Genomic DNA, 9,066 nt, shown 5'->3' on the forward strand with positions numbered 1-9,066 from the left:
AATCTCTCGAATAACTTTCTCAAGTTGAGGACGTGTTCTTCTTCTGATTCGGACTTCGCGATCATGTCGTCCACATAAACTTCAATCTCCTTGTGCATCATATCATGGAAAAGTGCCACCATCGCCCTTTGATATGTTGCCCCAGCATTCTTGAGTCCAAAAGACATCACTTTATAACAAAATGTGCCCCACAATGTAATAAAAGTAGTCTTTTCCATATCTTCTGGCGCCATCTTGATCTGGTTATACCCCGAAAAACCATCCATGAACGAAAACAGTGAATACTTGGCTGTATTATCAACCAGGGTGTCGATGTGTGGTAATGGGAAATTGTCCTTTGGGCTTGCGCGAAATCTCGATAATCGACACACATCCGAACTTTACCATCCTTCTTAGGCACCGGTACAATGTTTGCTACCCATTCTGGGTATCTCGCCACAGCTAGAAACCCTGCATCGAATTGCTTCTGTACCTCCTCCTTGATCTTCAAGGACATTTCCGGTTTCATCCTTCTTAGCTTTTGCTTTACCGGTGGGCATTCCGGCTTGAGCGGGAGCTTGTGTTGTACAATATCTGTATCGAGGCCTGGCATGTCATTGTAAGACCAAGCAAACACATCCCTGAACTCCCTCAATAAGTCACGCAATTTTTCTTTCACTTCTGCTTTCATGGCTGTACCGATCTTCACCTCCTTTACCTCATCCCCATTCCCTAAATTGAGTACTTCAACATCTTCCTGGTGAGGTTTCATCTCCTTACACTCTTGTTCCACTAGTCTCAACAGTTCAGGAGGGGGTTCCGGGTCATCATCACAATCATCTTCCGTATTATTGACGGGGCGCCCAAAATCAGGAATATCAACATAATTACTTTCAAAACATTCATTGTCATATCTGCATTATTTGAGTTTATGAAAAGGAAATAAATAAACGAAAAACGACGAGGAATGCAAAATGATGATAAAACACAAACAAACACACTTTGATTATCGCGCTGAGCATAATAAACTAAAAGCGTCAACCCGTAAGTCATGAATCCTAAAGCCCCGGGTAAAGCTATAGGATTAATTAAAGTTATTACATCTTATTCAAATTAAGCATCACGGGCAAATCCAGCATCTCCCAGTTGTCGAGTCGTGCATCCGGGGAGCAGGCCCACACGAAACTGGAACCTTCCGATCCATCTTCATCTCCCACAGCTGCTATGTGGCCAGTGTTAACCCAACCAGCACTGCGAAAGCTCTCCTTGAGGTCACAGATACGAATTCTTCCCACTTTGGGCTCCCGTCTTTCCATCCGAGCCAGACTGCGCTCCCTCCTTTCTTCTATCAGCCTTCTCCTATCCTCCTTGGTGGGCTTGTATCCCAGGCCATACCTATTCTTGTTCTCGACGACCTCCAGAGGGAATGCTCGCCCCTGTCCATACCTACCCAAACCTTTCCCATGCATGTAACCTTCTTTTAACATGACTTTGGCCATCATGATAGAAGCACGCGACAGATGTGGACTGATCGCGAATGGCTCCACGTAGGTGTTTCCCACGATCTCCAGAGATTGGAAAGTTGCCTCGAGAGCTTCCTCGGCTACTTCAATATAACGGGAGGATGATGGTCCGCTCACAAGGAGGTCCTCCTCTCCTGATACTATCACCAGCTTATCTCCCATAACATATTTCAGCTTTTGGTGTAGTGTGGAAGGCACAACTCCTGCAGAATGGATCCACGGGCGACCCAACAAACAGCTATAAGCCGGGAGGATATCCATAACTTGAAAGGTCACTTGAAAGACACAAGGACCGACTTGAACGGGCAATTCAATTTCTCCCATCACTACCCTTTTACTGCCGTCAAATGCCCTCACAATCATAGAGCTCGGCTTCATATGCATTCCATCACAGGGGAGCTTCTCCAATGTCGATTTTGGCATGACGTTCAGAGAGGAGCCATTGTCCACCAAGACACGCGCTATAACGTGATCCAGGCATTTCACAGAGACATGAAGGGCTTTGTTATGACCTCTCCCCTCAACAGGTATCTCTCATCAGTGAAGGTGAGGTAATTATTAGCAACGATGTTGCCAACAATGCCCTCGAACTTGTTCAGAGAAATACCTTGTTCTACATGAGCCTCACTGAGTATCTTCATCAACAACTTTCGGTGCGAGGCAGAGTGCATGAGTAATTCTAGCAAGGAGATCCGGGCAGGCATGCGATTCAACTGTTCCACCACTTTGTACTCACTCTGTTGTATGAACTTTAGGAATTCACCAACTTCTTCTTCAGATATTTCCCTCTTCTCCTCTGTGTCGGGGGTCTCCTCGGCCTCCACGTTCTTCCCCCTCAAGAACTCCTTTGCTTTTGCAGCCATTGATGCTTCCCTATCATTGGTTCTTTCTCTCGCCAATTCTGGTGGTGTAAAGATTCGACCACTTCTGGTCATTCCACCAATGCCTGATATGTTTTCCACAGTCGGATTTGCATATTCTCCCTCATCTAATGCAGTTGCCCCATATCTCCATGGGACGGCTTTCTCGTTCTTATAAGGGAAAGGAGTTGGCACTCGGATGACCACAGACGGATTTCCTTCAGTTACCAGTGCAGGGGTGGTCCTAGTAAAATGGATCACCAAAGGTTCGGGTAGAGTCACATCAGATTCTCCACCAATTTGTGCAAATACTTCTCCTCTCTGACCTTGCGGCACACTTGCATCAGATTTCTATCAAGTAAGTCTTGTAGAAAAATCTCGAATTCCATACATTCCTCAATAGAGTGCCCGGCCTCCGGATGGAGTGCGCACGCTATACCCAGATCATAATCGCCCTTCACTAGGCCCTTCTTCAACAAAGCTTCAAAGATAAACCTCCTAGAACTTCGGATTTCGCCCACATCTCTTATCAGATCTGGTTTCCAACCTCGACGGCGTTCGTCGAGGAACTCCCGTGCCCGGACAATGGATTAGTATTGACGTTGGGCTGGTCCTCTTGAAACTTTAACCAACCCGAATCTATCAGAGCCTGAACTTTGTATTTGAGAGCCATACATCCTTCGGTCGAGTGGCCAACGCCTCCTGCATGATAACTACACCTGGCATTCGCGTCATAACCCCTAGGATACGGCGGCTGTACAGGCTTCATCGGACAAATGGCGACCAGACCCTTTTTGACTAGGTTAGGTAACAATTCAGTGTAGGTCATAGGGATTGGGGTGAACCTAACAAATTGATTTCCCCTTGGGTTGTTGTTGTGACCCACATTCAGATTTGGGCCCATGTTTGCGACCGGTCTTGCAGCTTCGGTTGGGATACGCTGCGGTGGATAATACGCTTGTTGTTGTTGAGGCCTAGCTTGGTGAACAAACGTGGTGTTAGCAGCATAAGGAGGTGGGTTTAAGTATGGTCGATAATTAGGATTGGGAGCTCGTCCTCTCCACGCAGGCATTACCGACGCAGCATGTACCTCCCCCTCTTTTTTCTTCCCCTGATTGAAACTGGGCTTTTTGTAGTTTGTAGCTGCAGGTGGGCCATATGCTATCTTCCCGTTTTTCAATCCAATTTCTATCCTCTCACCAATGATGATGGTGTCAGCAAAATTGACAGATACATTCCCAACCATATGCTCATAAAATGGCGGCTGGAGTGTGTTTACGAACATCGACACCATCTCCTTATCAAACAACGGCGGCTCAACTTGCGCAGCCAACTCTCTCCATCGCTGGGCGTACTCTTTGAAAGTTTCATTGTCCTTTTTTGTCATATTCTGCAGCTGCAGACGGTCCGGAGCAACATGAGTATTGTATACATATTGTTTTACGAAGGCATCAGCTAGATCCGCCCAACAACGAATTCGGTATGGCTCCAGGTGGGTGTACCAGTTCAATGCCACCCCAGCCAAACTTTCCTGGAAAACGTGGATGAGTAGCTGCTCATCATGAGCATACGCAGCCATCTTTCTGCAGTACATGGTCACATGGCTTTTAGGGCAAGTGTTACCCCTATATTTTTCAAACTCCGGCGCCTTGAACTTAGGCGGGATTTTCAAGCCCGGAACCAAACTTAATCTGGCCGCATCTCCAAACCCGTAGCTCTCAACCCCTCAACAGCTCTCAACCTCGCCTCCAGACTTTCCAACCTACCCGTAGCTCCAACGAGGCTACCGAATCCCCCAACCACCGTGGCGTGTGGTGCAGCTTCGGCTGAAAAATCCTCCCTAGCAACCACAGGCGGTACTGGGGTCACCCGAATTCCATCAGTGGTGTTGGTCTCATTCATTCCCGTGCCCACCATGGGAGCCGACACTAAGACAGGTCCCTGAGTGCCGTTGGTGGTATTGACAGTCGCGGGAAACGAGAATGAAGCGTGCTCAGCTTCTGAGTACTCTCCTACAGGAGGAGCGTAACCCGGAGGTAAACCATACAGTGGGAAAGGAACAGATTGGCTCGCAGCGTTGAACATTGGGGATAAGGGTGAGCATTCCCCCCAACATGCGTAGATGAAGACTCTCCAGCAGTCTTCATGGATTCAAGCGTCGCCAAGATCTGGCCGATCTGGTCCTTCAACTGGCCAACATCCGTTTTGAGAGACTCTTGTGACTCCTCCCAGCTTGCCATGGCTTTTGAGTTTGCCCGGGTCCGGTAGGGATGTCGTGGAAATTTGGTCGTCGTTTTTTCTCACGCGTACTGCTTTATTATTTTAATTAATTAGATGGAAATGAAACATGCTGAACAAAAGAAAAGATGATGCATGCTAGTAATAGGGGGAAATCACAAGATTGTAATGACATACTGATGGAAATTAACACAAGCAGATGCTAAACAACATCCCACACCTTTCATTTAAAGGGAAACAAGTTCATTACATTTCTTACAGGAAACAAATCATAAAGATCTCAAAATACATCAATTCCTATCCCGAGTGATGAGGGATTTCATCTCGTCTATCAACCGTTTACAGTGATTAATAAAAAGCTCTATCTCTACTGGTGGGCTATAAAAGTGGGTACTCGCTTCAGCTTCCGACACCATTCTGGGATGTCTTCAATTGCCCCATTTGCCAAAGCAGCCAACTGAGAGAAGCTTTCCTTCCAATGCTTTACGGCCGTTTCTTGCTCTGCGATGTGCTCTTTCATTCGCTTTATCAAGGCCTGATGCCTTTCTTCAAATTCCATCGACCTCCATCGCTCCTCCTGCTCCTCGATGTAATCCTCCATCTGCTTTAACATGGCTCGATATTCCCCTTCAGCCTCTGCCAGCTTCCAGCGCTCCTGATTCAACTCCGCTTCAAATGATGTAGCCATTTCCTTCATTTGATGCCCCGATTCTTGTACTTGGACTTGCGCTTCCCTTAGTCTTTTTAGGGCTTCCCTTTATCCCTCTTGGCTTCTTCATAGAGTTGTTTCCACTGTCTGCCCTCTTCTAGAGCCACATTCTTCTCATTCACCCTCATGGATAACTCCTTACTTGCGGCCGCAAGATCCTGTTTTACTCGGAATGTATAATCTCTCTCTGCTTCTGGCTTTTGACAATGTTTTCATAAGCCCGTGACTTTTCTTCGTTATCATTCCTCATATCCACAAAATCATTGCGAGCTTCTGTAATTCATTTTCAACCTAGCATTCCTCACCCTCAATTTCTCCACCTCAACCTTCAGCTGTTTCACCTCTTCACTTTCTGGGGCTTGGATGTCCTTCACTCGCCGATTGATCATTGATGGGCTTGAAAGGCAACTTGACTTCTCTTACCCTCTCCAGAATCCAGGTATGATAACTAACCCTGCTATCCATCACTCCACTCCTCAGGTCCTTCTCTGCTCGCACCACATTTTCCCAGGCACTTCTGACTCTCCTCAACATTTCAGTACAATGTCCGTCCTCATAGTAGATGAAGAAGGCTGTGAGATAATCTGGTGAAGGCGCTCCCTTCATAGGATATCCGAACTGTCTTTGGACCAAAATAGGGTTGTAGTTAATACAATACCTAGCCTATGAGAGGTATGTTAGGGAAGTTGCCACAATGTTGGATAGATGGTTTAGTCTCAAGCCAAGGAAGGCGCCATTTTACGTTTCCCTCTCTCAAACCGGCAAAGAAAAGAGCCCACCCATTACCTCCTTGATGCGACAGATTCTCAGGTGAACTTCTAACATCGACTACCCCCTTAAATACTCGTGCCGTCATCCACGCATATAACGCCGGCAAACAACAAAGAATCCTCTTCCCTTTTCTCTCCTGGCAAAAACTCATAGTCCCATACACATCTGCGAGGACTGCTGTTACGGGGTTTTCTGATCTCGTCTTTTTTGCCACGAAGACATCAATAGCAGTGTAATCTACAAAGTCTTCCAGCTTGGGAAACAGGACAATGCCAAACACAGTGAGGGCTAGTACATCCATGAAGGTCTCCCATTCTTCCCTATCGCCCAGGTCGTGCAAATATTGTTCAAGGTAACCTTGTGTCAGCCCCCGAATTTGATGTCTCGTTATCAACCGGTTCTCCAATTCATTGGGCTGTAATTTCATTATAACAGCAAGGGTAGAAACAGAGGCATGATGCTCCAAGTGCTGATATGGCTTGGTACCCTCTAATGGCAAGCCCAGAATATGCTCAAATTCTTCTACAGTTGGTGCCAGCTGGAAGTCCTGGAAGGTAAAACATCTCAGGGGAGAATCATAATACTGAGCTAGAGCTGTAATAGCGGGCAACTGTACTTTCACCTCCATTAAACTCAACAAATTCCCATATTTCCTCCCGAAGGCTTCTCTCTGTATGGTCTTGAGTCTTCGGCCTAAATTTATCAACCCGGTCAAATTTCCAACATGTGTCCTTAGGCTAGACTTCTTTCTTAAAATGGCGGAGTTGGTATGCAGTGTAGCATCAGATCTGGTGTCAACATCCATCTCGTGTGAAGTCAAGTGTATACCTGTGATTTCCCCTAAAACCAACATGTTACTAAATGATGCATGAATATGATGCATGATAATAAAACAACACGATGAATCAAATGCATGCATGGCATGAAAATGCAATAACATAATTTTCGAAAGAGAACGAACAGCGTGAGGATTACAAGAATACACGTTTCTCCCTTTGTGCCCTAATAAAGGTTCAATGGCTTGGATTCGATGTCAAGTATATGCAATCTCACAAGGATGGTCTCCTGAACCTAGAGGTCAATGGTCACTAGAGCTATGGCCCCCTTCATAGCATCTCCACAACAGTCGAGTAATCAACTAGATGAGGAGACACAAGTGAAGAGAACAAACTCTAGCTGGAGTTCTCACGATAGCCAGACAGGAAGTACATCCCAGAATGACACCGCTACACAACTCCTCTAATTCTAAGTTACGCTCAGACCCGGGTATAGGGCCCCACTCATGATATGCAAAGTGTGTGTGTGAAGGGAGAATGCAATGCATACCCAAACCCTCACCTGCAAAACAACCAGAAAATTCCCAGGCAGATATAAACATGTTTTCTACCCTAGGGTTCCATATTCAACAATTCACATGCAGTTATTCCAACTATCAAACACAGATAAAGAAAAAAACAGGGGAAGAAAAACACAAAGAAAAATCATGTCAAATTCGCGCATCTAATTAAATGGCCTGACTCTCGAGTCCCCAGTGGAGTCGCCATCTGTCGCAACCGGAATCGCGACGGGACGACGATCCAAAAAGAAACGGTTTTGAAAAGAGATTTGGAGTCGCCACCATAGTTTATTATGGAAAACTACGGAAAAACCATAAAACGATAAAGCACGGTCCACGAAAACCAAAGATTGGGTTCGGGAGTCGGTTACGCGTGGGGAAGGTGTTAGCACCCCACAACGCCTGCCCTAAGGCAGTACCTTTAACTAAATGCACGAATATGATGTGATTTTCAAAATGTTTAACTATCCCCTAAAATAAAATTCTAAATAAACAAAACATATTTTTTAGTTTTTTGGGCCCGACAAGGATTGACCTTGCTCCTACGTATTCTCATTCAAAATGAGAAATCAGGGTTACGTAGTTCTTTTTTGAAAAAGTTTGAGAGATTTGTTTGAGAAAATGATTACGGATAAATTTGGATTTTTGGGAAAGTGAACCTGACAAGGACTAGCCTTGCTCCTACGTATCTCCACTTTGATGGAGAATCAAGGATCACGTAGTTCTGGGTAGCAAGACTATTTGTTTAAAATTGTTGATGTTTTCGGGTTTTTTGAAGATTTTATACCTTTTTTGTATTTTTTTAAGAAAGAGAAAAGGTTGTTAGCACAAGGACGATGCGTGCGATCACACATGTGCATAAACCTTTAAAACATATTTTTTGTTAATTTTACTTAAGGAAAGAAAAGGTTTTTAGCACAAGGACGATGCGTGCGATCACACATGTGCCTAAACCTTTAAAAATATTTTTTGTAATTTCAATTAAGAAAGAGAAAAGGTTTTTAGCACAAGGACGATGCGTGCGATCACACATGTGCCTAAACCTTAAAACATATTTTTTGTAATTTCAATTAAGAAAGAGAAAAGGTTTTCAGCACAAGGACGATGCGTGCGATCACACATGTGCCTAAACCTTTAAAACATATTTTTGTAATTTTTAAGAAAGAGAAAAGGTTTTCAGCACAAGGACGATGCGTGCGATCACACATGTGCCTAAACCTTTAAAACATATTTTGTAATTTTAATTAAGAAAGAGAAAAGGTTTTCAGCACAAGGACGATGCGTGCGATCACACATGTGCCTAAACCTTTTAAAATATTTTTGTTAATTTTATTTTTATAAGTAAAATTATTGTATAAATATTTTTGAAATAAGTGGATATTTAAAAGAAATAAATAAAATAAAAATGAAATGAAATAAGATGAATAAAAAGGCAAATAAATAAATAAATAGTAAATAAAAACAACAAAATGGGGTGCCAAAATAGATAAAATTCGAACGGTCAGTCGAAAACCTTGGTTAACGAGCGGTCCGTGGAAGACATGAATTGGACGAGCGGCAGAAGAAGAGTGATTAGGACGAGCGCCAGAATAAGGAGTGACCTGTGCGAGCGCTATTTGCTTCCTGAACGAAGATTAAAACCGAACGCTT

The sequence above is a fragment of the Vigna umbellata genome, chromosome 7, assembly GCF_029865625.1.
Source record: "Vigna umbellata cultivar VRB3 chromosome 7, Vumbellata_1.0, whole genome shotgun sequence".
In the NCBI taxonomy this organism is placed as follows: domain Eukaryota; kingdom Viridiplantae; phylum Streptophyta; class Magnoliopsida; order Fabales; family Fabaceae; genus Vigna; species Vigna umbellata.